General features: G+C 48.5%; 1 long non-coding RNA gene across 1 annotated transcript; it reads left to right on the top strand.

Annotated features, from left to right (window-relative positions):
- The first annotated feature begins 642 nt into the window (after nt 1-642).
- LOC147256782 (uncharacterized) lies at nt 643-26,150 on the top strand. The gene is made up of 3 exons (XR_015117404.1): nt 643-882; nt 10,953-11,050; nt 25,594-26,150. It is a non-coding gene; the product is annotated as an uncharacterized LOC147256782 (long non-coding RNA).

Here is a 26,150-nt window from a genome sequence, read left to right as displayed (position 1 = left end):
CCCCGTGGATGAATGTGCTCTTCATCAAAGATCATCCTCCGTGTGACCAAATGGACATGAAAAAAGCCACACATCCATGAAGAGCATGTCTGTGAATGTGTGAGTGTGTGGCTCCTCCTCTCAGGGGATGTGTGTATGCGCGTGCACGTCTGTGTGTGTCCACGCCTTCCAATAGGTCAGTACATATCACATTTGTATTTGATTATCTGAGAGCAATGTGTTGCATTCTTAATAATCACTTCCCTGAGTCACCAGGAGATGGCAGTAAAGCCTTTCCTCACAGAGCCAGCAGAGCTTCTCCACTTTTAGCTTCCTAAACACACACACACACACACACACACACACACACACACACACACACACACACACACACACACACACACACACACACACACACACACACACACACACACACACACGTGTTTCTAAACCCCTTCTCTTCTCTTCCTCCTTTTGTTTTTTTAACCATCTGATGAAACTACAATTCCTCATTAGCATGACTTGCATCATAGATCGTAGCGAGGTTCTACGTGCTGAAGGTGCAACAACAGCAGAACGTCTGAAAATGTGACGCCATCCACACATTCATCCCTCCCCCTCTCCGGCTCCCCTTCTCTCGCTCACTCTTTCACAGGTTCAGCCATTCACTTGTGTAAAATGCCGTTCTGGAGGTTGACAAACGTGTTTAATCCTGTCGCCATAGCAACCGCTCACTGTAGGGGGGAGGAATCCCTACACCTGTAAACACAAGTGTATAATGTATTTCGGATGTCATCCTGGCGGAACGCACACTGGTAGAAGAAGAAGGCGCAGCACTGTGACGCTCTGACGTGGCACACGCGTGTGAATGTAGAACTCAGACATGTGGACGGAGTCTTACAGGTAGGCTTTACCTCACCTGGTTTCTTTGCACTTGTACTCCACTGTGCAGTAGTACCACGTGTTACTCCAGTTCCATGACTCCCACACTGGAGTACAAGTACCATCTGTGTCAAAACATCTGTAAGTAACATCTGTGTCACCTCCTGCAAACATGCGCATGTCTGTCCTGCATGGACGCAGGACATCAGCTGAGGGTTGAGTCCTGCGTCCAAAGCAGGGTCATCGGTGGAGGCTGAGCCGGTTCTTTTGCCTCTGAGGATCGTTGGACGCTGCTTGTGCTCCAACACGTGACATCTTGGCCTCTGAGCTCTGGGACCACAGGTGGAAGAATGAGGGAAACCAGTGAAACCCTGCGATGCCCTTCTGCTGTGAAGCTCTGCTCTCAGCATCATCGCATGGATTCGGTTTATTTCTAGAATCCTGCGCAGTTTCCTGTGTGTGAAGCTGCTCGCTCCCTGAGTCCTGGTCGCTTTAAGTGTTCTTGTGTCTTTTAAAATGATTAGAAATGTTGATATGAGCCAAGATCACATCCCCTCCTCTGTAAAGCTGCTTTATAAATAGAGCCTGTGTGGAGCTTTAAGAGCCAGAAGTACTATTGAACCGTTAATCTCATAAAACCAACAGATTAGAGAAAATTCTTTGCCAGTCAAGGCAGTAGGCCATTAGCCCAAAGTGCCTTTTTAGTTTCTACTTCTTCTATTCTGTCTGCAATCCACTCACACTTGTTTTTATCCTCCTGCTTTGCTCTCTTGGATGGTAATATTCCATACACAAGGCTGTAATTATCGCCACCATTATCAGCCTCCCCGCCCCGTTCTTCATTATCCTCGGTTCAAATGTGTACTTTCTTAATCCACTACCTCTCTCTACTAGGCTACTATTTATAGTCGACTCTCTGTTGTCCCTCAGCAAGCGAGCTCAACAAGTGTAAACCCTCCACTCTACGATGCAAGCGAATCTCCTCCACCCCCACCTCCTATAAACTGTCATCCACCATTAAGCAACGCTTGGCAAAATGGTGGATTCCAGCCATTGCTGGTGGAGGAAAGTGAGAGGAGAAACATGGCTCCCAGTAGACAACATTCTCATTAGCCAGAGAAGAGGAGTGGACGGAGGGAGGGAGCTGGGAAGGGAGAACATCTTAAGAGGAGTTTTACAGATGGAGCGACTCTCTGCTATTGAATTAAATGGTGCTTGGAGAACATGAGGATTTGTCACTGAGAGATCATCTGAGGGCCCCCGGTGCTGCAGGAGGCCCCGTGTTCATGACTGCAAACAAAGTCAAATTAGTTTATAGCTTGGTATACACACACACACACACACACACACACACACACACACACACACACACACACACACACTGGATTGTTTATTATTCATTGCTCACAAAACTGATTCTAGTGGTTCTTCACTCACATGCTGACAGTGCTGCTGGTGTCAATACGGACATGTTGTCATCAGCTGCTGCATTCGTGTGTGTGTGTGTGTGTGTGTGTGTGTGGGGGGGGGGGTTGTGTGTGTGCCCTTCACTAACCTGGCTTGTGCGCTGTGTGAGAGCCAAAGTCCAAAAGGGAGTATTTCATTATCAAATGTCTCTTCTTAATCTGCTCATTCTTATGCAAGCTAAAATCACGCTTGACTTTCCTCCTTTGCCTTTTAGTCAGATTACCAGGAGGAGCTGGGGATGACAAACGCAGCAGTTGTCTGGGAAGGGAGGACAGAGGGGTGGATGGTGGCAGAGAGGGAGTGGGTGAGGAGGGGATACACCTGTTTTAAATCCTGGCCTTTTCCACCGATGGCGGAGGCAGATATGTCTTTGGTTATCAGCTATTTCAGCCTCCAGCAGAGAACTGAAGTAGACTAACACACACACACACACACACACACACTGGACAGAACTAGACATTGGCCACTGGTGCCTGGCTGCATCGATTAGAGGAGGAACACAGTTATTTCTGCAGATCTGTCTCCAACAGCTGTCCCCCTACAACTGTTGAGGAAATTCAAGCTGCAAGCAGCGTTGTGAGGGCCTGAGCCCCGGCCTGAACCCCAGGGTGTCCTGGTCCAGGGTGGAGGCCTTGTAGTTGAGGAGTTAGAAGCCTGAGTCTGATCAGAGAGTGAGAGCAGAGCTGAGAGCTGGCCCTTTAAGAACCCCTCCCCACTGCTCTGTCTTTGATCTGTGCTAGAGTGGAGAGCAGAGCTGAGAGCTGGCCCTTTAAGAACCCCTCCCCACTGCTCTGTCTCTGATCTGTGCTAGAGTGAGAGCAGAGCTGAGAGCTGGCCCTTTAAGAACCCCTCCCCCACTGCTCTGTCTTTGATCAGTGCTAGAGAGAGAGCAGAGCTGAGAGCTGGCCCTTTAAGAACCCCTCCCCCACTGCTCTGTCTTTGATCTGTGCTAGAGTGAGAGCAGAGCTGAGAGCTGGCCCTTTAAGAACCCCTCCCCCACTGCTCTGTCTCTGATCTGTGCTAGAGTGAGAGCAGAGCTGAGAGCTGGTCCTTTAAGAACCCCTCCCCCACTGCTCTGTCTCTGATCTGTGCTAGAGTGAGAGCAGAGCTGAGAGCTGGCCCTTTAAGAACCCCTCCCCCACTGCTCTGTCTCTGATCTGTGCTAGAGAGAGAGCAGAGCTGAGAGCTGGCCCTTTAAGAACCCCTCCCCCACTGCTCTGTCTCTGATCTGTGCTAGAGTGAGAGCAGAGCTGAGAGCTGGCCCTTTAAGAACCCCTCCCCACTGCTCTGTCTCTGATCTGTGCTAGAGTGAGAGCAGAGCTGAGAGCTGGCCCTTTAAGAACCCCTCCCCCACTGCTCTGTCTTTGATCTGTGCTAGAGTGAGAGCAGAGCTGAGAGCTGGCCCTTTAAGAACCCCTCCCCACTGCTCTGTCTTTGATCTGTGCTAGAGTGAGAGCAGAGCTGAGAGCTGGCCCTTTAAGAACCCCTCCCCCACTGCTCTGTCTTTGATCTGTGCTAGAGTGAGAGCAGAGCTGAGAGCTGGCCCTTTAAGAACCCCTCCCCACTGCTCTGTCTTTGATCTGTGCTAGAGTGAGAGCAGAGCTGAGAGCTGGCCCTTTAAGAACCCCTCCCCCACTGCTCTGTCTTTGATCTGTGCTAGAGTGAGAGCAGAGCTGAGAGCTGGCCCTTTAAGAACCCCTCCCCACTGCTCTGTCTTTGATCTGTGCTAGAGTGAGAGCAGAGCTGAGAGCTGGCCCTTTAAGAACCCCTCCCCCACTGCTCTGTCTCTGATCTGTGCTAGAGTGAGAGCAGAGCTGAGAGCTGGTCCTTTAAGAACCCCTCCCCCACTGCTCTGTCTCTGATCTGTGCTAGAGTGAGAGCAGAGCTGAGAGCTGGCCCTTTAAGAACCCCTCCCCCACTGCTCTGTCTTTGATCTGTGCTAGAGTGAGAGCAGAGCTGAGAGCTGGCCCTTTAAGAACCCCTCCCCCACTGCTCTGTCTTTGATCTGTGCTAGAGTGAGAGCAGAGCTGAGAGCTGGCCCTTTAAGAACCCCTCCCCACTGCTCTGTCTTTGATCTGTGCTAGAGTGAGAGCAGAGCTGAGAGCTGGCCCTTTAAGAACCCCTCCCCACTGCTCTGTCTCTGATCTGTGCTAGAGAGAGAGCAGAGCTGAGAGCTGGCCCTTTAAGAACCCCTCCCCCACTGCTCTGTCTTTGATCTGTGCTAGAGTGAGAGCAGAGCTGAGAGCTGGCCCTTTAAGAACCCCTCCCCCACTGCTCTGTCTTTGATCTGTGCTAGAGTGGAGAGAGAGGAGGAGCACCAGGACTGGAGTGGGACAAGAGGAAGAAGTCGGCATACGCTGGTCCAGAGGGACACAGAACACCATGTTCTTGGAGGGTTTTTGTCAGGAATGCAGTGGTGTGGTTGGTAGAGCTGTGGGATGGATGGTGTAGACGTGAGAAGCATTTGTTTGACAGTATGTACCTGAGAGGACACCGTCTCCCCATAGGCTTCTATTGGAAGGTGAAACGTGTCTCCCCCACTTTGACGGCTCTGAGTTCTTAAGTTGAGGTCGGGACTCTGGGGAGGAATTCGTCGAAGTTTGGAAGCGACAGCATGAACGCCCTGGGAGGAGGTCGCTTTTGTTTGGGTCCAAATTGAAGACGTCCTGTTGGAGTTGGTGAGGTGTCAGCGTGTGATTTGTCCGTCTTGCCGAGACGAATCCAGTGGTGTTGGTCTGTAAGACAATCCTACACGCCGTGGCGGTGTTTTTCTGTATATAGGTGGCGCTATTAAGATGTGTGAGGTTTGGAGCGTGTTTAGGGGCTGAAATTAAGCGTCAAGTTGGCGGTGGAACCAGAAAGAATACTGCTACTACTGATAAAGAAAAGTATGTTTTTAGCGATTTTCTTTTTGAGGGATTATTGTTAGTTTTTGCCACCCGTATCGACTTCTTTGTGGTTTGATCGTGTCGTCACTGCTCTGCTCTGCTGAGCAAACATAATGGGGGGGGGGGGGGCTCAAAGGGGCATGTCAGGACAGGGGAATTAAGAGTTGACAAACATATTTTGGGGTTGTAAAAGGGTTCCTTTGAATGAGGGCTGGGTGGACAGAACCAGGCAAACCAAAAGCTGCTGTTCAGTAAATTTATGTCCTCTTGCAAGGTGACAGAAAAGAAATTCAAAAAGATGCCGATGTTACAGGCCTCAGACTTGAGTGACCCGCTGGCAGGTAACATGTCCGGTTTGACAAAGTGTACACAAGAGCCTTCAGCGTGTTTGTCCTTGGTGCAGGCTGCCGCCATACGAAGGATGGAAGCCTCTGTAGTCCAAAATACCACCCAGGCCCTGCTCCCCGACCAAGTAACTAGTCTGACTCTGCTCAGAACACAAAACACAGAATGAATCTAGCCTCTCACTTCAAATACACAAAATAAAATAAATAACAAAATGACAGTTGTGCACACATACATTGTAGGTGTCACACTTAAAAAATGGATATTCAACAATGAAAATAAACATGCATGCTTCAACTCAAGCAAACAACATAGAGCATAAGCAGACTCTCACGCCATATATGGGCAGAGCTCTTCCAGCCTGGCGCCCAACTTCACTCTCCACTGTCATAGAACAAAACCAACCCGGAGCTCTCCAGCCAGAGCCTTGTCTGTGCTGGACCAAACCAACTCTCCCTAGTGCAGGACTGACACACAAACCCACCTACAATCCAAGTGACCTTACTCCTACAAGAACATTTCAAAATATCAAGTATAGCATCAACACATACAAGGTAAGTATTTGTCATGTTTTTAGCGATAGAACTCTTGGTATGTGCAACTTACGAACTCAACCCCTTAACAAACTCCCCTGTCCAAATGGTGGGTTCCAATTACCTTCCCCTCACTATAAAAGGAGCGCTGCAGTCAGGCGTGACTCTTTTAGGAAGATCAGACCAGTACAGGAGGCAAGTGTGTGTGTGTGTGTGTGTGTGTGTGTGTTTGAATAACCATGTTGAATTCTTTCAAATAAGTGTGTTTCAACCTGCTATTACCTGTACGCTGTCTGATCTGAAGCCAAAGACTAAGGTGAACACACTGCAACCTAAACTATGGTCATGAGGAGAAGGTTGAAAAATACATAGTGATCAGGAAATAAATGTGTATTCAGAAAAAACACCACTGAACATGTGTGGCTTGAAATACAGAAGTGGGAATGGCGGTCTCTGGCTTTACCACGGAGGTTAGTTATTCAGTCCTTCTATCACAGTGAAATCAAGGTGACCGAGATGGTTCCTGAGGGGGGGCACCCCTGAACAGCCTGCTGATTATTTTTTAGTTCCTCCTGCAAGAACCTGCACATAAACAAGCACGTGAAGGCGTGCAAACAAGATTCTGTGTGTGTGTGTGTGTGTGTGTGTGTGTGTGTGTGTGTGTGTGATCTACATTGTCCTCCATAATTCTGCAACAAAAATTCAAGAGTGAATGGATGCATTGATTAGAAAATTAAAAACCTTTGCCTGTCGTTCAACATTTTTGCTCACCATTCACAAAGGTTGGCCCGCCGTAGTTGAAGTGATCTGTGGGGAAGCCCCCTCAGCTACGGGCTGGGCAGGGTTCAGGCGCCACCTGCTGTTGCATGTTTGAAGCACCGTTTGACGCCATTTGTCAGCACTGGCATGTGCAGGTGGATTCAGCGGCTCAGCTCCTCTTCTCTGCCACATTCCGTTCCTCCAGCGCCTACAATTGAGGGGCGGGGCTTCAGGAACCAGGATGCCTACTTGCGCCCACAAACTCAGCCAGAAACCTGCGTGTCATGATTGATGACCAGCTGACCTTTAAGGTTCATGTGGCCTCAGTTTCTCGGTCTTGCCGTTATGCCCTCTACAACATCAGGAAGATCAGACCCTTCCTGACCCAACAGACCACACAGATTCTGGTTCAGGCTCTTGTCATCTCACGCATTGACTACTGCAACTCTCTTCTGGCAGGCCTCCCTGCAGGCTCATTCAAGCCTCTGCAGATGATCCAGAATGCAGCAGCACGTCTGGTCTTCAACCAGCCCAAAAGGGCACATGTCACCCCGCTGCTGGTTTCTCTTCACTGGCTTCCAGTGGCAGCCAGGATCAAATTCAAGGCACTTCTCTTGGCTCACAAAACAATCCCAAGAACGGCTCCAGCCTACCTGGGATCCCTGATCCAGGTCTACTCTCCTTCTGGCCCACTACGCTCTGCATGCCAAAGACGCCTGGTGCTTCCAGCCCAGCGCTGCTCCAAATCTCTAGCCAGACTCTTCTCTTCTGTTGTTCCCAAATGGTGGAACCAACTACCGAACTCTGTGCGTTCTGCTGAGTCCCTTTCTACTTTTAAGAGACAATTGAAGACTCAGTTGTTCAGAGAGCACCGAGGCACTTAACCTGACTCTGCTCCTCTTTGTCCTGTGGTAGAATCAGTCAGAGGGTCCAAGACCCAGCACTTAGTGACTATGTAGCACTAACTGTGCTGTGTCATGTTGTATGTTTGTCCAAAAAAAAAGAGGGGGGGGGGGGGCGACACTTCTTCTGCCACTAGATGGCAGTACCTGTGACCAAATCACAACTGAAGCACTTTTGCGCTTCCTATGGGTTTTTCCTTAATTAAGTCTGAATTCTTGCTTGTGTTGTACGTCGCTTTGGACAAAAGCGTCTGCTAAATGAAATTGTAGAATTGTAGAATTGTAGAATTGCAGAATATATTGTGTCCTGACATTTAAATGAGGAGTATTTTCAGCCGCCTCCTTCGTCACCAGCAGGTCATTCATGCGGTGTGATGGGGTACGACTGCTCTGATGAAGCCCAGCTCAGAGGAACGCTGGCCCTGCCTGCAGGGAGAAGGAGGGCTGTTGCCTGCACAATAGAGCCTAATCAAAAAAACAAAGGAGGCACCGCATGATGACATATCAAATGATGTCATAGCACCATATGATGTCACAGGGATTCAAATGGCAGAACGACTGCTCACGGTGAATCATTTCCAGGCTTAACTATCCAAATGTTCTTCTTTCCTTCAGTTAAGAAAGAACTGGACAAAACTCACTGAGAGTGTGTGTGTGTGTGTGTGTGTGGGGGGGGGGTGTTAATTAGTGATATAATTAAAAGAATGAGCCAACAAAGAGCAAGAAAGTGAAACAGAGATGCAAGGAAGACGGCTGCAGTGTGGATGACAGTGGGGATGAAGAACAACATTAAAGCTGCAGCAAAAAGATCACTTTTTAGCTTTGGCACGTCATTATGAAGTAGATGTTGATTGCGCCATGTCATGGCTACCGAGTAATGACACCATCTGCATTTAGATTGGCTCCCGACAAGCCTCGCTTTCACTGTGCCGCTCACTCGCAATGAATTAAGAGGCTGCAGTCAGAACGTGTTGGTTCTTCTTTGGACATACAGAACGCTAAACTTGGCCACGCTGGGTTGAGAACTGCAGGCTCATTATTCTATCAGTTCAGTCGTGAACTAAAGTAGCTGATTTATTCTCATAAGCAGGTGTCTTACTGTACTTTTCATTCTTAAGTAGGCTTTAGTTTTTCTGTTCGCTCAAATGTGAATATTTTCCTCAGCAGTTTACTTCCTTTTTAAAGGCATAAAATAGCAGGGCAGCGATCAGTCTGCCTTTGTCATCACTTATTGACTCAGAGCCTCAGCTGCTCCTCAGCTGCTCTCCATCAAACCTCCTAGCCTGCAACAACCACGCTTTTGAGGCTCCTACCCAGGGTTGCTGGAAGTCACGAGGCTCACGTGAGGATGGAAAGCAATGCAGGCGGTGTTTGTAACCAACCGGTGTTTGCAGCGACTCCTGGTTTGTCCACTTTTGCCAATTAATAAAAGAAGAGAGAGAGAGAAAAGAGAAGATTTCATTCAACAGCTCATGTCTGGAGCGGTGAGGAGATGAAACACAGACTCACCCGATGCTGTGTGTGAGCACTGACCACTGCACAGAGTGTGTGTGTGTGTGTGTGTGTGTGTCCTACTTCCACATACAGTAAAAAATACAGTTGACAATAATCAACACACAGAAATCCCACTGGTTTTTATCCCGACCAGTGATTCGTGGGGAGCCTGGATTGAGACTTTTTTCACTCATTCAACTCTTTTCTTGTTTTCTTGAGTGAGTCTGCAGCTCTGCAACCTGCCAGCTGCAGCTCAGTGACACCGCTTTTCATTTCTCAGCAGCGGCGTGACGATAAGGATAAACTACATTTGTGTGGCCTGCCCACGTCTCATCTGTGCGGTGGAGAGAATTCAGTCAGGTGATCAGACCAGTCAACCAGGGACAGAAGCTTTGATTCCAGTTAGCATCGGTTAGGGAGCCTAAGTGACCTCGGTGAACGCACGTGTGTGTGTGTGTGTGCGTGCGCGGAGGCACATTTTGCAGGCGTACTAGCTGTCTGCCAAAGTAGAGCACCACTGACAGAAATACATTGACAAGGGAGAAAAATGTATAACTGCCCCCCCACCCCCTCTCTGTTCTCTCACCCTTCCTCATTCCAGCCACTCTGATGGGCCAAGGTCAGCCAATTACCCTTCACTAACCAGCATACACACACACCGGGGTGTGTGGCGCATCAGCTCGTGTGTGTCTGAGTGTAGTGTAGTGGACAGCGGCCTGGCACACTAGATTGGTGGGGAATATGTCAGCCATCAGCCTGGGCATTTCAAACAATGCCTCACAATGTGCTTGACAGCGCTGAAAAACAGCCTGGTGCTTGGAAACTGCCAGCCCATCATCTCAACTCCCTCATCTGGGCTCTCGCTGGCGCTCCGTCTCACTCTCTCACTCTGTTTGTGTGCTCATCTCTCAGCATCTCTCTCTATATCTCATTTTCTCCCCTAATTCACCCTCCAAGCTCTCATTTTCTGTCACACACAGTCTCTCTCAAACTCTATCTCTATTCCAGCCGTCCCCTCCCCCCACACATCCCCAATGTTGACCCCCCCTTCACGAAGGCCCTTGTCATATGTTGATGTACCGTTTCCCCAGCTTTTCTCCCATTCCTTTTCTCTTTTGCTTCTCCATCCTGTAAAACAGCAGCAGATGCCCCTTATTAGGAGCAGAGCGGCAGGTCACCCAGTAGTTAAGTATGTAACACACACTTAGTCTCTCACACACACACTCACACACACAGGGCAGTTATGTACATGATGGTATTATCGGGCCAGCCGGTGATATATCTTGGTAAGACACGAGCCCATAAAAGTGCAGGGACGTGCAGTTCCCTTCTCTCCTGCCAGAGTGCCTTTCTCCCTCCACTCCCCTCCAGTCACATGCAGTAACAGCCAGCCCTGATTCACAGCATTCAATTTACACGCGCTCGTAACTGGAGGTGATGGGCTCTTGGACGGTGGAAGGGGGGAGTGAGCGTGGGTGTGGGGGGTGAGACGAGAAAGAGGAGAAATGAGTAGGTGAGTTATCATGAGAGAAAAGCAGTAATCTGGGGGCTGTTTCTGGCACCACTGGGATGTGACGGAGGTGCCAGTAAAGATTAGGATGATGCGAAATCCCACAGAAATCAATCTTTCAATCTCTTTATGCTGATCTCCATCCCAGGTGCCCTCACCTCATGTTTGTCCCCTCCTGCATCACTTCTTCCAGAGAGCCAGCCACGTCTATTTAGCTTGAAGCTAACAGAGACGACCGATGCCACTGATGCCGAACACCGCGAGGAGGAGCAGACCAGTGCTGCACTGGAGGTGAGACAGTTTTGCTGTTCTTGGCTGTCTTAGCGTCAAGCCAGCGTGGCAAAAATACATGGCTGGCTCTTCCTGTTGTGAGTCAGGAAGAGGAATGAGCTGAAAGCTACTGTTTCTGAGCACTTCACATGAAAAGTGCTCTTTTGCGTGAAGTATCACTTTAATAGACGGCGTGTTCTCTATCTTGTGTGCTCGTGGTTAGAAGTGCCATCACATAACGATCCAAATAACGGGCCGACCCCAATCCCATCTCCCGTATGAATATGTATCGTTCCAAAAATGTTGATCCATATCTGCGTGATGTAATTGTAAACGCTGCAGCCTCAGCCCCCTCGTCTCCACTCTCTGCACCATGTTATACGGAATACAAACGTATAAATACGTCATGGTTCAACAGCACATCTGCGTCTGAGGGGTTTTCAGGGCCCTGGTTCTGTACTTTTCAGGTATCGTGTTTCATGTTTTTCTTCGGAGTGAATTATTGTTCTTGAAAGTGCAGTTTTGCCGTCGTCTTAACTTCATTGAATCCAAGGTCAAATGTGCCGTCTGGTTCTTCCCTCAGTAAGAGGAGAGAGCAGGTAGACGTTCGCCGTTCATCCATTCACTCAGGACCGGCAACTTGGTCTCGTGTACAAATAACACACCGCTTTCAAGGATGCTTGATGCGTCATGTCTAATTATACCATCTACCATATACGATCTTTAGTTGCTGTGTGACCACAGAGAAAAAACATCATGTCATGCGGCTGCTCAGCAACGTCACTGGTGGCGAATGACAAGAAACAAACATTGTTGTTTTACACAGAAAAAAAATTCTGAAATGTATTTCAGAACAAAATGACATCAACCAAATCTTCATCAGTATTTCTGCAGTTTGACTGTCACCAGAGATTCACAGGCGGCCATGTTGTGCTGGTTTTGGTTTTGGATGAGATGCGCTAACAGCGACCAGCAGCAGACATCTTTGTGGCGCTCAGTCAGCACTGAACTCTCAGTGAGTTTGTTTTCATCTCCAGTCAAAGTGTTGGTGGATCCCTGGTTAGCTGTCTGGATTATAGTTGATTAGTAAACACACGTTTTGGGGTAGTTTAGCCATGTGTTTAGCCATCAGTCTTGATTAGCTTCAAGCTAAATATATGTGGCTGGTTCTTTCTGCATTCTGGAGTGTCAAAGAAGTGATGAAAACATTGTTTTAGCTCAACACTGCTATAAGTGAGTTCTCTAACGGCAAATTTGGGTGAAGCATCGCTTGCAGCTCTTATTACATTTGGCCCAAAACTATTTGGTTCAGGTCAGGAAAAGATCCTGGTTTGGACCACGAGCCGGAACGCCCTGATGCCTCTCTGAAACCTCTCGCTTGTGCCACCAGACACAGTTCAAACCTCAGTTCATTTTCTCTGTTGTTTTCACTGTAAACTGACACATCACGTGAATGAGGAGTCTGCTAGATGAAATGAAAATGCTGTGAAATGAGGCACACGAAGCAGAGACTCTACTGTGATAACGCAAGCTGACTTAAGAAATGTCTGTATTATTGGTGGGCGGGGCTGTACGGCACTGACTTGGCGGTGTTGAGCATCGGCTCACAGGCGACGAGTGTGAACCGGCAATGGCAGTACGAACCAGGCTCCTCAGAGTAGCCGACTTAGCTCTATCGCTGCCTCCACACATGTTCGTGCGATACTGCTCCCCTGCCTACGGGCATTACAGTGATGTGCGTGGTGGGAGGTAGTCAACAAATAGCGGAGCATGTAAGCCCACTGGAATGTCTGAACAGCTACTGCTCCTCGGACCGTGTCCTCAGAATTCTGAATGATGTGTGCTGGGCTCGTTTTGCATCCTCCTCTCACGTCTAAAGCAAGGGTCCTCCTGACTGAATCAAATGTGACGACAGGGAAACGGTGGTGATGTGCTTACGGTCAGTCTGACATCATCTGCAGACCAGAGAGAGACGCCACTCACCTCTGAGACTCTGCTGCATCTGCATGGATTCCACGTATTTTTTTTGGGGGGGGGGGGGTGATTGCATGTGTAAATGACAAGAGCTTTGCACACATATCTTTGGCGGGCACATGGCCAGTTGAGCGAAGGCTGATCTTTTGACATATCAGCACACCAGAATGATGGATACACATGTGGGCCTGTAGTTGACATTCATGCTCAGCTGATAATTCATGAGCCTCATTGTGCATGGATCTCCCTGTTCTCCCTGAGACTGACTGAGGAGTGCAGCCCCAGCTCGCACCCAGAAGGTGCTTAGCATTCACACTTTGGCACGTGTGTGTGTTTCAAATGGTCAGTGACACCCACCAAGAGTGATTCATATTCACAGTGTACTTTTGTGCAGTGCAGCAGGTAAAGGTCTCTGATGCATGCTGGATCATTGAGATTCATTAAGCGCATGGTACTGCAGCTCCAGACGTGTCAATGTGGACGGGAAGGGGAGCGACGGGGCAAGGGACAGGGCAGGGATTCGCCTGTCATCTCTGTCATTTCTTACTTGGAGTGGGAGACCCCAGGGACCCCCCTCCTCAGAAGTAAATGCACAGAAAACACACACACACACACACACACACACACACATAGAGATACAGTAGACACGATTTGGTTGGCACAGTGTTGCACGTGTCCATCAGACAAGCCACCTCAGCTGACATGTTTTTGGGGCCAGCAATCCGAGCTGGAACCTGTTCATTGTTAATACTTTTGAACCACTTCAAAGCCCGATTCATGTCACATGATCAATAGGGAGACCAGTCAAGTCAGTTTTATTTGTATCAGAATCAGAATACTTTATTCATCCCCAAGGAATTCTGTACGGTGCCAAACCCCAACCAAAGTTCCAAGTAGAGCAGGTCCAGCACCTCCCTCCTTCAATGAACCTCCACCCAACAATTCTCCATCAGCAGCACATCCTGCAACAGCAGCCACCAGAACCTTCCTTTACCAGCAGGAAGGTGGAGCAGATCCAGGATCAGTGGGGACGGAGAGAGAGCAGGAGAGCAGGACAGAGACAAAGACAGAGAATGGAGGAAGACAGAGAGACAGAAGGAAAGAGAGGGACAGAGAGAGAGAGAGGAGGAGAGACTGATGGACAGACGGGGACGTGAGCAGGTGGAGCTACAGGTGGCAGCTGGAGCCTCTTCAGGTCTGGAGCCTCCTCCAGCAGCACCAGGATCTGGGATGAGGGGAGAAGAAGAGGAGTTAGTAACACGTGTGAGGACAGGAGGAGGAGAGAGAAGCCCAGTGCATCATGGGAGATCCCAGCAGTATGAGCCTATTGCAGCAGATCTAAGGGCCAGCCTAAGCAGTCCTGACTATAAGCCTGATCAACAAGGAGGTCTTAAGTCTGCTCTTAAACCTAGAGAGGGGGTCTGGGTCCTGGACTGAAACTGGGAGACGGTTCCACAGGAGGGGAGCCTGATAGCTGAAGGCTCTGGCTCCATTCTACTGTTAGAACTCTAGGAACCAGCAGGAACCCTGCACCCTGGGAGTGAAGGGTTCTAGCTGGATCATAGGGGACTTGGAGCTCTGTCAGGTATGAAGGAGCCTGGTTGTTGAGGACTTTGATGGTAGAAGAAGAATTTTAAATTCTGTTCTGAATCTGACAGGGAGCCATGCAGAGAAGGAGTCCAGGAGAGACCTGGTCTCTGCTACCAGTTCTAGTCAACACGCAGTTAACAGTGAACATTAATGGAGTGTTTCCTGATCATGTGACCTAGAGGAAGCAGGTACAGGGTGAAGAGGACTGGTCCAAGCACAGACCCTTGTGGAACACCAGAACTGACTGTAGTGGTCTCAGAGGAACCATCATTAACTAGTACCAACTGAGATGACCTAGTAAATATGACCTGAACCAGTTTAGTGTGGTTCCTTTAATACCAGTGACAGGTTCCAGTCCCTGTAGAAGGATATGGTGATCGATGGTATCAAAGCTGCACTGAGATCTAATCAGACCAGCACAGAGACCAGTCCCTCATCTGGTACCAGCAGGAGGTCACTGGTACCTTTGACTAGTTCTGCTTCTGTGCTAGGATGAACCTGGAACCTGACTGAATCCTCCAATCAGCTGTTGCTGTGGAGAAGTCACAGAGCTGTTTAGCAGCTGCTTTCTCCAGAACCTTGGAGAGAAAAGGAAGATGTGAAGTTGGTCTGTAGTTGCAGGAATGGACGGCGGTGGAGAGGACAGAGAGCACTGACGCTTCTTTCAAAAAAAAAATAGCACTTTTATTTTTCCTTTTTTTTTTCTAAAATTTTTCCTCCAAAAGGTGCAAATATATACAGTGTCCCAAAATAAAGTCAAAATGCAGAATTTAAACTCAGCGAAACAGAATATCAAAATGCAAAAATACACAAGCTTCAAGTTTGCCAGGCTAAATCAAAAATGACCCTGCACAAAACTAAATTATAGCCAACTGCTCAGTACCTTCCACACCGACGTCTACACCAAAAAAAACCCCGCTCTGGAGCGTTCTACAGGGCTTTTATACCCGCAGCTCCTCCCCACAGAAGAGCCCAGTTGCAAAATTAATCAATTTACTAAATAACAAAATTCTAAATGAGAAATAACAACTAACACAAAAATACCAGAATACATAAACACCTGAAATCATTTTCACTAACCAAAATCCCCTCTACACATAACAAAATATATTTTCCCCAAAATGCATAAAACACCCCCGCTCAAATAGTATGCACCGCCCAGAGCACGTGGACCCCCCAACAATTGCGCCTTGGAACAGTTCCTCGGCTTTGCCCGAGGAAGAAGGGAGTGTGTGATGTGCTGGTGAGGCTACAGAAAACTGATGTGTTTGTAAAGATTGCTAAGAACATTAAACTGCAAAAAGGGTGGTGTGTGTAAGTGTGCTTCGTTACCAGTACAATGTTTCAACAGATGAGGGAATGTTTTAGGAAAATGGTGCGTGTTGACAACGCGAGTGATGAATCAAAACAAATAAAAGTGTTGAACATGCTGGTTGGCCACCCCTGCACACTCGAACACACGCTGGTGAGACTGTATGGGGAACGGTGTAGTGTGGAACGTGAAAACCAGGTAAACCAAGACAGAAACTGAATGTAGATGAAGTGCTACTCACAGCAGTAGATCAGCTGGTGTTTTATTGTGCCGGCAGATAGCTGCCTAGCTGCCTAGCTGCCTATGCGCTTGCGTGAGTGGCTAGGTGCGCGCATTTGGCGCAAGCGTCACGGCTCACTCTGTGACACTCTGTAGTTGGTAGAACTTCTGGATCCAGGCTTGTTTTTTGAGGAGGGTTTAATTCCTGCTACTTTAAAGGACTGAGGGACGGAACCAGGACACAAATAAGAAGTGTTAGAGTCATGAGGATGACGGTGAAAATGGTTGGCACGAGAATCAAAGGTGGGCAGCCCGGTGGAGCAGTGGTTCTCCCTGTGGCCCCCCAGCAACAAGGTTGTGGGTGGAGCCCCGGCTGCAGCACGGGGTCTTTCTGGGTGAGTCTCCATGTTCTCCCTGTTCCTGCTGGGTTCTCTCTGGTACTCCAGCTTCCTCCACAGTCCAAAGACATCAAGAGGGACCAGGTTAATCCAGACTCTAAATTGACCGTAGGCGTGGCTGGGAGAGCCAATGGTTGTCTGTCTCTATGTGTTGGCCCTGCCATGGACTGGTGACCTGTCCAGGGGGAAGGCTGCTGGGATAGGCTCCACCCCCACCACCCTCAACAGGAGAAGAGGGGGAAGATGGAGGGATGGATGATGGATGATGGATAGAGGGATGGATGGATGATGGAGGGATGGATGGGGGATGGATGGATGGATGGATGGAGGGATGATGGAGGGATGGATGATAGATGGAGGGATGATGGATGGAGGGATGGATGGGGGATGGATGGATAGATGGATGGAGGGATGATGGATGGAGGGATGGATGATGGATGGAGGGATGGAGAATCAAAGGCCTTGATGAGACAACAAGAAAACTGTTTCAGTTCAAAGGTGTTTCTATGGAAACACCGTCTGCATCACTAACTATGCACACCAAGTATCTTTGCCTGATTTTGAGGCAAATTATCTTCTTGCATTTAATATAGGGCTTGATTATAAACAGATCAGTTATTTTTGAGGAAAAATTCATGAGCCAATGTGAAAGTGTTTTCCCGTTGACAAATCTTATTTCAAGCAACAACAAAAAATACATAAAAAAGGTTGAATGATTGTTTCTCCTCGTGATGTCACATTGTCTATCGATAGAATTAATAAAATACTTCTTGAAAAGAATATGATGTCATCTTTTAAGACTCTTTTCCTGAGAGGCTGCTTGTTGTTACGTCGATCCTTCAATGTGTAATCAACATTATTTGCAAGCTATGACTTGAACCTTAACTTAAGAAATCATATTATTACTATTTTGGCTGCACGGTGGTGCAGTGGTCAGCACTGTGGCCCCACAGCAAGAAGGTTCCGGGTTCGAGTCCCGTCTCCATGTTCTCCCTGTTCCTGCTGGGTTCTCTCTGGTACTCCAGCTTCCTCCACAGTCCAAAGACATCAAGAGGGACCAGGTTAATCCAGACTCTAAATTGACCGTAGGCGTGGCTGGGAGAGCCAATGGTTGTCTGTCTCTATGTGTTGGCCCTGCCATGGACTGGTGACCTGTCCAGGGTGAACCCCGCCTCTCGCCCGTAGATGCTGGGATAGGCTCCACCCCCCTGCGACCCTTACTAGTAAGGAATAAGCGGAAGACGATGACGAGGAGTTGCATTGCTGCGAGAAGGTGTACCGCCCGAGAGGTGTAAAGCACTGTCGGCATCACTGTCGTCCATGCTGCTCTGTTGTTTTCCGGTATCTTCTGCGCAAGCAACAGTAGCTCGACCAATGAGATGAGCGGGATGTGAGTGTGCTGTCAGCTCATTGGTCACAGAGCAGGAGAAGCTGAGAATAAGTTTACCATAAATGTTCTTGTAAAGCGCCATGTATTCATTTTTTGATTCTCATGGTAATACGGGACAAAGTGCGTCCCTTTTCAGCTCAATACAGGACGCGTAGTTTTGTTTCTGAATACGGAACAATTCCGTTTTTCAAGGGACACTTGGCGACCCTAATAGAGACTGATGGCTAACAGCAGCTAACCTCTCCAGGCCGTCTTCATCCACACAGATGGTCAGTAAACCATAAACATTTAGACTGGAGGTGAAAACTTATTCCACACTTCCTCTTTGCTGTTAGCATGTACAAGCGTGAGCAGGTGGCTCCACTGAGCGTGCCAGGTAGTCACACTGAGCCTTCCTGCATTCTGTAGTCACAGAAAGGGGAAGAAAACAACTTTGTGAGGTCAAAACACATTTCACTTTATGGCAGCTAAAATCCTGGAGAAACAAGTTGTGAGTGATACAGAAGCACTTTTCTATCCCGTCTGAGAGCCTAGCAGAGTGTCAGGAGAGTCCGAACCAGTAGAAATCTGATTGGAAGCACATTTGAAACCCCTGAATGTGATTTGGATCAAATCTGTGAGGAGCTCATTTCACGTGAGCTCATTTTTTTCTTGCTGTCCAGACTGCCAGCAGACCTTCTGAGATCAATCTGATTTTGACTGGCAGTCTGGACAAAGACCACGAGGCACAGTGTAGCATTCAGCTACATGCAGGGAGCACACGCCACAGTTCTCCCAGTGTCTAAACTCTTGACTTGTGATACCTCATAGACTTGATGGTTGAAGTGCACGTCAGCACGCAGATGCAGAAACACACAGAGAAGATCTACAGCACATAAACGTCCTGATGAGGTTGTTGTTTAGAGCTGCTCATCCCAGGAAACCATCCAGGCTGCATCAATGTTTATGCTCAGTTAAAAGGAGATTTTACAGTGCATCATATTTCTGTCCTGCTTTGGCCCTACTCAGAATAGATGAGTGACCACGAGTAGAATAGAACTTAACAAGATAAGGTCAGCAGGTGGGCTTCACTGCGGCTTGTTTTATTGCTCTACTTCAGTATCTTTTCTGCTCTGGAAACGTGAAATATGTGTTGTGTGTGTGTCATGTATTATCAATTCACAGGTCTTTAAACTTTAATTTATTAGATTAACATCTAAATTTGCATCTAAATTTATGTTTTTGGTAAAAAGAACTGCTCAGGGTGATGAAAATGATGAGATTTATCTTCTGATAACTCAGGAGTTTTATTACCTTGCAGCTCTTTCTTTTTGTATTCCTGGTAACTTCATCGTTTCCAGCCAGAACAGGTAGGTTTTTTCACACCCAGATGCACACACACAGTAGATGGTTTGATAGACAGCATGGATAAGCTGCTGTAGCTCAGCTTACAAAGGCGTGAACCAGTAACTCAGGTGTGTGGAGCTCTGCAGCCTGATGTTCAAACAGTACCTCCATCACTCCTTGGAAACGTCCTCTCTGCTGTGACTCTGTGTGTCCGTGTTTAAAGCTGCTATGATCGGTCTTGAAATAAAAAAACAACAACATTGCATTGGTCTTTCAGGCTGGAGACATGCAGCGAAGAAAAAATAACTATTTTCCCAGTTAAACTGATCAGGGTTTCAGGTTAATGTTGTGTGAGTGGGATGAGAGGAAGGCAAAGGCAAGTTTCTCTGTACAGCACCATCCTGCACAGGGCAGCTCATGGAGCTCTACAGAGGGACAGAGAACTGAAAGTCAGAATCAGTTTAAAATCCAAAACATGACTTAAAACATTCAAAAGTCATAAAAAATCAATTAAACAATTTAAGGTCAATTCGACAGCAGACAAATCAATATTAGATCAATCCATCAATACCTGATCAATACTGTCAGAAGGCTGCAGTAAACAGCAGTGTTTCCAGCCCTGATTTCAATGAGCTGACAGTTTGTGCCCCCTCAGAGGTTCAGTTTGTTCCACAGGTGTGGACCACAGAAGCTGAAAGCAGCTTCACCCTGCTTGGTTCTGACCCTGGGGACGCTGAGTAGACCCGTCCCTGATGACCTGAGGGGTCCGGATGCTTCATACCCAGTCTGCAGCTCTGACATGTATTTAGGCCCAAGCCCATTCAGTGACTTATAGACCAGGAACAGGATGTTGAACTCCATCCTTTGGCACACAGGGAGCCGGTGCAGTGGTTTAAGGACAGGTGTCATGTGGTCCACTCTCTTACTGTTGGTCAGGACTCTGGCAGCAGCATCTGGATGAGCTGCAGGTGCTTGATTGATTTTTACTGAGACCTGTCAAGACACCATTACAATAATCTAGCCTACTGAGAATAAATGCATGGACGAGTTTTAGACGGCTTTAGAAGCCTTCTTTTCCCTCCGATGTGAAATTAAGAAGATTTGAGATTTCTGTTACCAAAATGGGTGATCAGCCTTTTTAGCAGCAATGTTCCTGTCACAGATGATTTGACACCACAAACACAGGAGCTCCTCGTGACCCCAACCCTCTGAAAACATCCATCCATGTATAATGAACGCGCCTCCAGGAGACGGCAGCATCCCAGGGGTAATCGATGGGGTAGATAACCAAACGCTCCAACTCAATAGCATCTGCGTTAGCAACCCCTTCATTTCTTTAAATTTTCAATTTTGTAAGAAATGTCCATTTTAGAACATACTTTTCTCTCATGAAGCACTCTGTCCTTGAGCATGTTACTAAAATATGAAGAAAATCCAAAGCCAATACCAGATACCCCAAGGTGTCAGCAGCATGACACCCAAAATCCATAGGGATCCACTTCGGACTGGAGTGAAAATGTAAAAAAAGTTTCACGGCGTCTGGCTGAGTGGTTCATGAGTCGCACGGTGGACATAGGAGGATAAAGGCCGGCGAGGTGACTGTGTGAAAATTGATAGCTTGCTTGAGAGCCACTAGCAGTAAGGACTGAGTTGATGTAGAATTAGCAAACCCGTGAAGCCTACGCAGCCAGCTACACCTACAAAGGTGAACGGACCAACTTGCGTCCATCCGTCCCTTTGCCATAGACAAATGCTAACATTTATGCACGCTCAGGCGGTGCCTCAGGAGCCGCTGGTTGGTCGACATCTGTACGGACACAGTTGGTTGTGTTTGTGGGTAGGAAGCTGGATGAAGAAACACTGTACGTTCTGGGTGCTGCACCAGTAACCCTCTCGTCGGTCTGGGGGCCTGTTTGAAGTGAGGCAACTGGGGAAATAGCATGACACTCTCACGTGCTGCGTCTATCTGCTTGGTGAAACTCCTCTTTCACCAGGTGGTCCTTCAGCTTCCTCCTTCGCCTTCAGGTGAGAAGATGCAGCCCACAAGTCCACATTTAGAAGAGGAAGCATGTGGTAGCAGTGCTCAGAGAGGCAGAGGGGGCGGAGCAATGACCAGCAGACAGCTTGAAAGGACCGGAAATATACACTTGTATAACTTGTATATAAAGAGTAAGCCAGCCAGCACTGTGTCAAAGTGAAAAATAGTGGATCTGTTAACTGGAGAGCAAACTGGAGCTGCTGCAGTGCATCTGCAACCCCCCCCCCCCACACACACACACACACACCCTGCAGATAGCTAAGTAACAGATAACCAACTGGATCTATTGCCATAGAAGCACATCAAAAGAGAAAAATCAGTGATTCAAGTGTGGAAGTGAGTGTGTATGATCTCTGGCTGAAGGTCGCCGGCCCGCCATTCCTCGGAGCACCCGTGGGTCTCTGATTTCTACCTCACAGCTGCCATACATCCACGGATGGCCATTAGCCTCTCTTTCTTTCTGTTCTTTCATTGCTTTTCACCTTTATGATAATCAGGCCCGGCTGTGCTCTGCCTATCAGCTAATCTCGCCAGCACGCTCACACATCCTGACCATCCCACCTGATCCCATAAGCACCGTTTTCACTTGATCTTTCCCCGAAGGCTTCGCATTAATGATCATCCTCTTTGCGCCCTCCTCTTTTTTCCAGGCCGTCTCCTTTCTCCTCAACCCATCACTTATTTTTTTTGACTTAATGGAAAATATTTGTATTCTAATCCAAACTTGTCCTGTCTGCTTGCACCTTACCCCCCCCCCCCCCCCAGCCCCCTGCCTGCAGCTCATAGGGGGACATAATTTAATGTTGGTGGTGTCACAGTGAAGAGAGAGGAGGCTGAGCTTGTCAGCAACATGCAAGGGCCCACACTGATTTAGCACGAGCATCCCAGAGGGAGCGTCTCTGGTTTATGAGGAGGTTACAGTCAGGGAGGCGGAGCAGCGCCGTGCGAGAGAACAGCACCAGGGTGGAGAGAGTCACAGGCAGCATGGGAGGTGTTTACACCCCGAAGAACCTGGCAGGGACCCATCCATCCACCTGTCCATCTGTTCATCCATCATTCTTCCATCCATCCATCCACCTGTCCATCTGTTCATCCATCATTCTTCCATCCATCCATCCACCTGTCCATCTGTTCATCCATCATTCTTCCGTCCATCCATCCACCTGTCCATCCACCCATCCATCCATCCATCCATCCATCCATCCATCCACCCATCCATCCATCCATCCATCCATCCATCCATCCATCCATCCATCCACCCATCCATTCATCCATCCATCCATCCATCCATCCATCCACCCATCCATCCATCCATCCATCCATCCATTCATTTTCTACCTCTTATCCCGTTAAGGGTGGTGGGGGGTGGAGCCTATCCCAGCTGACATTGGGTGAGAGGCGGAGTTCACCCTGGACGTGTCACCAGTCCATCTCAGGGCCATCAGGAGCAGTTAGGGGTTCAGTATCTTGCTCAAGGGCACTTGGATGTGGTCACTGGGGGAAGTGGGGATTGAACCAGCGACCCTTCGGTTGCTAGACGGCCCCTCTACCGCTGAGCCACGCCTCCTCCACTAAGGGACCCTTTCTACAATTCTACAATTTCATTTAGCAGACGCTTTTGTCCAAAGCGACGTACAACACAAGCAAGAATTTAGACCTAATTAAGGAAAAGTCCATAGGAAGCGCAAAAGTGCTTCAGTTGTGATTTGGTCACAGGTACTGCCATCTAGTGGCAGAAGAAGTGTCGCCCCCCCCTTCCTTTTTTTTTTTTCTTTTTTTTTGGACAAACATACAACATGACACAGCACAGTTAGTGCTACATAGTCACTAAGTGCTGGGTCTTGGACCCTCTGACTGATTCTACCCCAAAGAGGAGCAGAGTCAGGTTCAGTGCCTCGGTGCTCTCTGAACAATTGAGTCTTCAATTGTCTCTTAAAAGTAGAAAGGGACTCAGCAGAACGCACAGAGTTCGGTAGTTGGTTCCACCATTTGGGAACAACAGAAGAGAAGAGTCTGGCTAGAGATTTGGAGCAGCGCTGGGCTGGAAGCACCAGGCGTCTTTGGCATGCAGAGCGTAGTGGGCGAGAAGGAGAGTAGACCTGGATCAGGGATTCCAGGTAGGCTGGAGCCGTTCTTGGGATTGTTTTGTGAGCCAAGAGAAGTGCCTTGAATTTGATCCTGGCTGCCACTGGAAGCCAGTGAAGAGAAACCAGCAGCGGGGTGACATGTGCCCTTTTGAGCTGGTTGAAGACCAGACGTGCTGCTGCATTCTGGATCATCTGCAGAGGCTTGAATGAGCCTGCAGGGAGGCCTGCCAGAAGAGAGTTGCAGTAGTCAATGCGTGAGATGACAAGAGCCTGAACCAGAAGCTGTGTGGTCTGTTGGGTCAGGAAGGGTCTGATCTTCCTGATGTTGTAGAGGGCATAACGGCAAGACCGAGAAACTGAGGCCACATGAACCTTAAAGGTCAGCTGGTCATCAATCATGACACCCAGGTTTCTGGCTGAGTTTGTGGGCACAAGTAGGCTCGAGTCAAGTTGGACAGTGACCTGAGGCTGAACAGATGGACAAGCTGGAAAGACCATAAGTTCAGTCTTAGAGAGATTCAGTTGAAGGTGGCGTTCCTTCATCCATGTGGAGATATCAGCCAGACACGCTGGTATACGATCTGAGACCGTTCTGTCATCAGGTGGAAAAGAGAGGAGAAGCTGAGTGTCGTCAGCATAACAGTGGTAGGAGAAGCCATGGGAGCGGATCACTGCACCAAGTTAGGTGGTGTACAGAGAGAAGAGAAGGGGACCAAGCACTGACCCCTGAGGAACCCCAGTCGACAGGCCATGTGACCTAGACACCTTTCCTCGCCATGACACTCTGAAGGATCTGCCTGTGAGGTAGGACTTGAACCACAACAAGGCAGAACCAGATATGCCGAGCTCAGAGAGTGTGGAGAGGAGAATGTGATGGTTCACCGTGTCGAAGGCAGCAGACGGGTCCAGCAGAAGTAGGACGGAGCACTGACCAGCAGCTCGAGCTCGTCTCAGTGACTCAGGGACTGACAGGAGTGCAGTCTCAGTGGAGTGGTCACACCTGAAGCCGGACTGAACAGAGTCAATTGATGTTTTAGAGATATATAATTAGTGTTGGCTGTTGTTAGCGTTTTTTTCCTCATCCTCATGTGTCTGCTCTGCAACGGTGACACAGGTTAGCTTAACGGCTGCTGAGGAATGTGTGCTGCATGTTTTATTCACCAAGTCAAGGCCTTAATGATAACTGGCATTTTTGTTGTTGTGTGTTTGGCATGTGTGTCTATGCCGTGCTGTAATCATGTAACCGTTAAGCATCATGAGTTAATTCAAACAGAAAGAAGAAAACATCCACCCATCCATGCATCCATCCACCCATCCATGCATCCATCCACCCATCCATGCATCCATCCACCATCCATGCATCCATCCACCCATCCATGCATCCATCCATCCATGCATCCATCCCTCCATCCCTCAATGCATGCATCCATCCATCATCCATCCATCCCTCCATGCATGCATCCATCCATCGATCCACCCATCCATCCATCCATCCATCCACCCATCCATGCATCCATCCCTCCATGCATGCATCCATGCATCCATCCACCCATCCATGCATCCATCCATGCATCCATCCATGCATCCATCCCTCCATCCCTCAATGCATGCATCCATCCATCATCCATCCATCCCTCCATGCATGCATCCACCCATCCCTCCATGTTCTCCCTCTCCTCCTGTTCAGGGTGGTGGGGGTGGAGCCTATCCCAGCAGCCTTCACCCTGGACAGGTCACCAGTCCATGGCAGGGCCAACACATAGAGACAGACAACCATTGGCTCTCCCAGCCACGCCTACGGTCAATTTAGAGTCTGGATTAACCTGGTCCCTCTTGATGTCTTTGGACTGTGGAGGAAGCTGGAGTACCAGAGAGAACCCAGCAGGAACAGGGAGAACATGGAGACTCACCCAGAAAGACCCCGTGCTGCAGCCGGGGCTCCACCCACAACCTTCTTGATGGGGGGCCACAGTGAGGACCACTGCTCCACCAGGCCGCCCTGAAAGAAGAAACAAAAATGTTAAAGCGCTATTGCGCAATCGACTGCACATGCTGATTCGAGACAACGCTAAAAGCTGAGAAGAGAACAGCAGTGATTCGCTCGAGTCCTGGTTGATTCCACAACCCCATTTTTTATGGTTGAATTGGGTACAAAATCTAATATCCATAATTTCTGTGTAACTCATATTTACCTTGAAAGGTTTTTTATGGCATCGTGTTCTTTGCACAGGGAGCTCCTTGTGCAGACGGCTGTCATCAGCAGCAGTCCGAGGTTACAGATCAGTGCTGGTGCAGACCTGAGAAGGAGCCCGTTCAGAACACAAGGCTTTGAACGAAGATCTACGCATCTGTGCCTGCACAAGGGATCGTCCCAGCAGCAGCAGCTCTTAGCAGGCCTTCACCTCTGGACTCATGCGCTGATGCTCATGATTCACTTGTGGACTTGCTCCCAGATCCCATGTTGATGATTTCACCACTTTGGACTGGGCTCCTAACGTCGAATGCCATCCGTGGAATTAGCATTCTGAATTGACCTTTGATTCACAGCACAGCTGTATCCACATTTTCTATTCCTTCTGTTTTTAGTTTTCCTTGTGATTTAAAGACTTTATTGCAAAGACTCACTTCTTGCTTTGCGATGTTGTTGTTAATCATCACTCTGATGCCCACCGATGAGGTCAGTGATGATGGTGATGGCTCAAAGCCTCTCATCACACACTGGATAGGCATCCAGCTCATGGTCCTACATCAGGTTATCACCATGATAGGAAAGTACCACAGAATGTA

The sequence above is a fragment of the Aulostomus chinensis genome, chromosome 8 (genome assembly GCF_037954235.1).
Source record: "Aulostomus chinensis isolate RoL2024-O1b breed Wild chromosome 8, RoL_Achi_v1.0, whole genome shotgun sequence".
Classification (NCBI taxonomy): domain Eukaryota; kingdom Metazoa; phylum Chordata; class Actinopteri; order Syngnathiformes; family Aulostomidae; genus Aulostomus; species Aulostomus chinensis.
The sequence above is the reverse complement of the archived record's forward strand: the minus strand, read 5'-3'. Positions and strand labels throughout refer to the sequence as shown.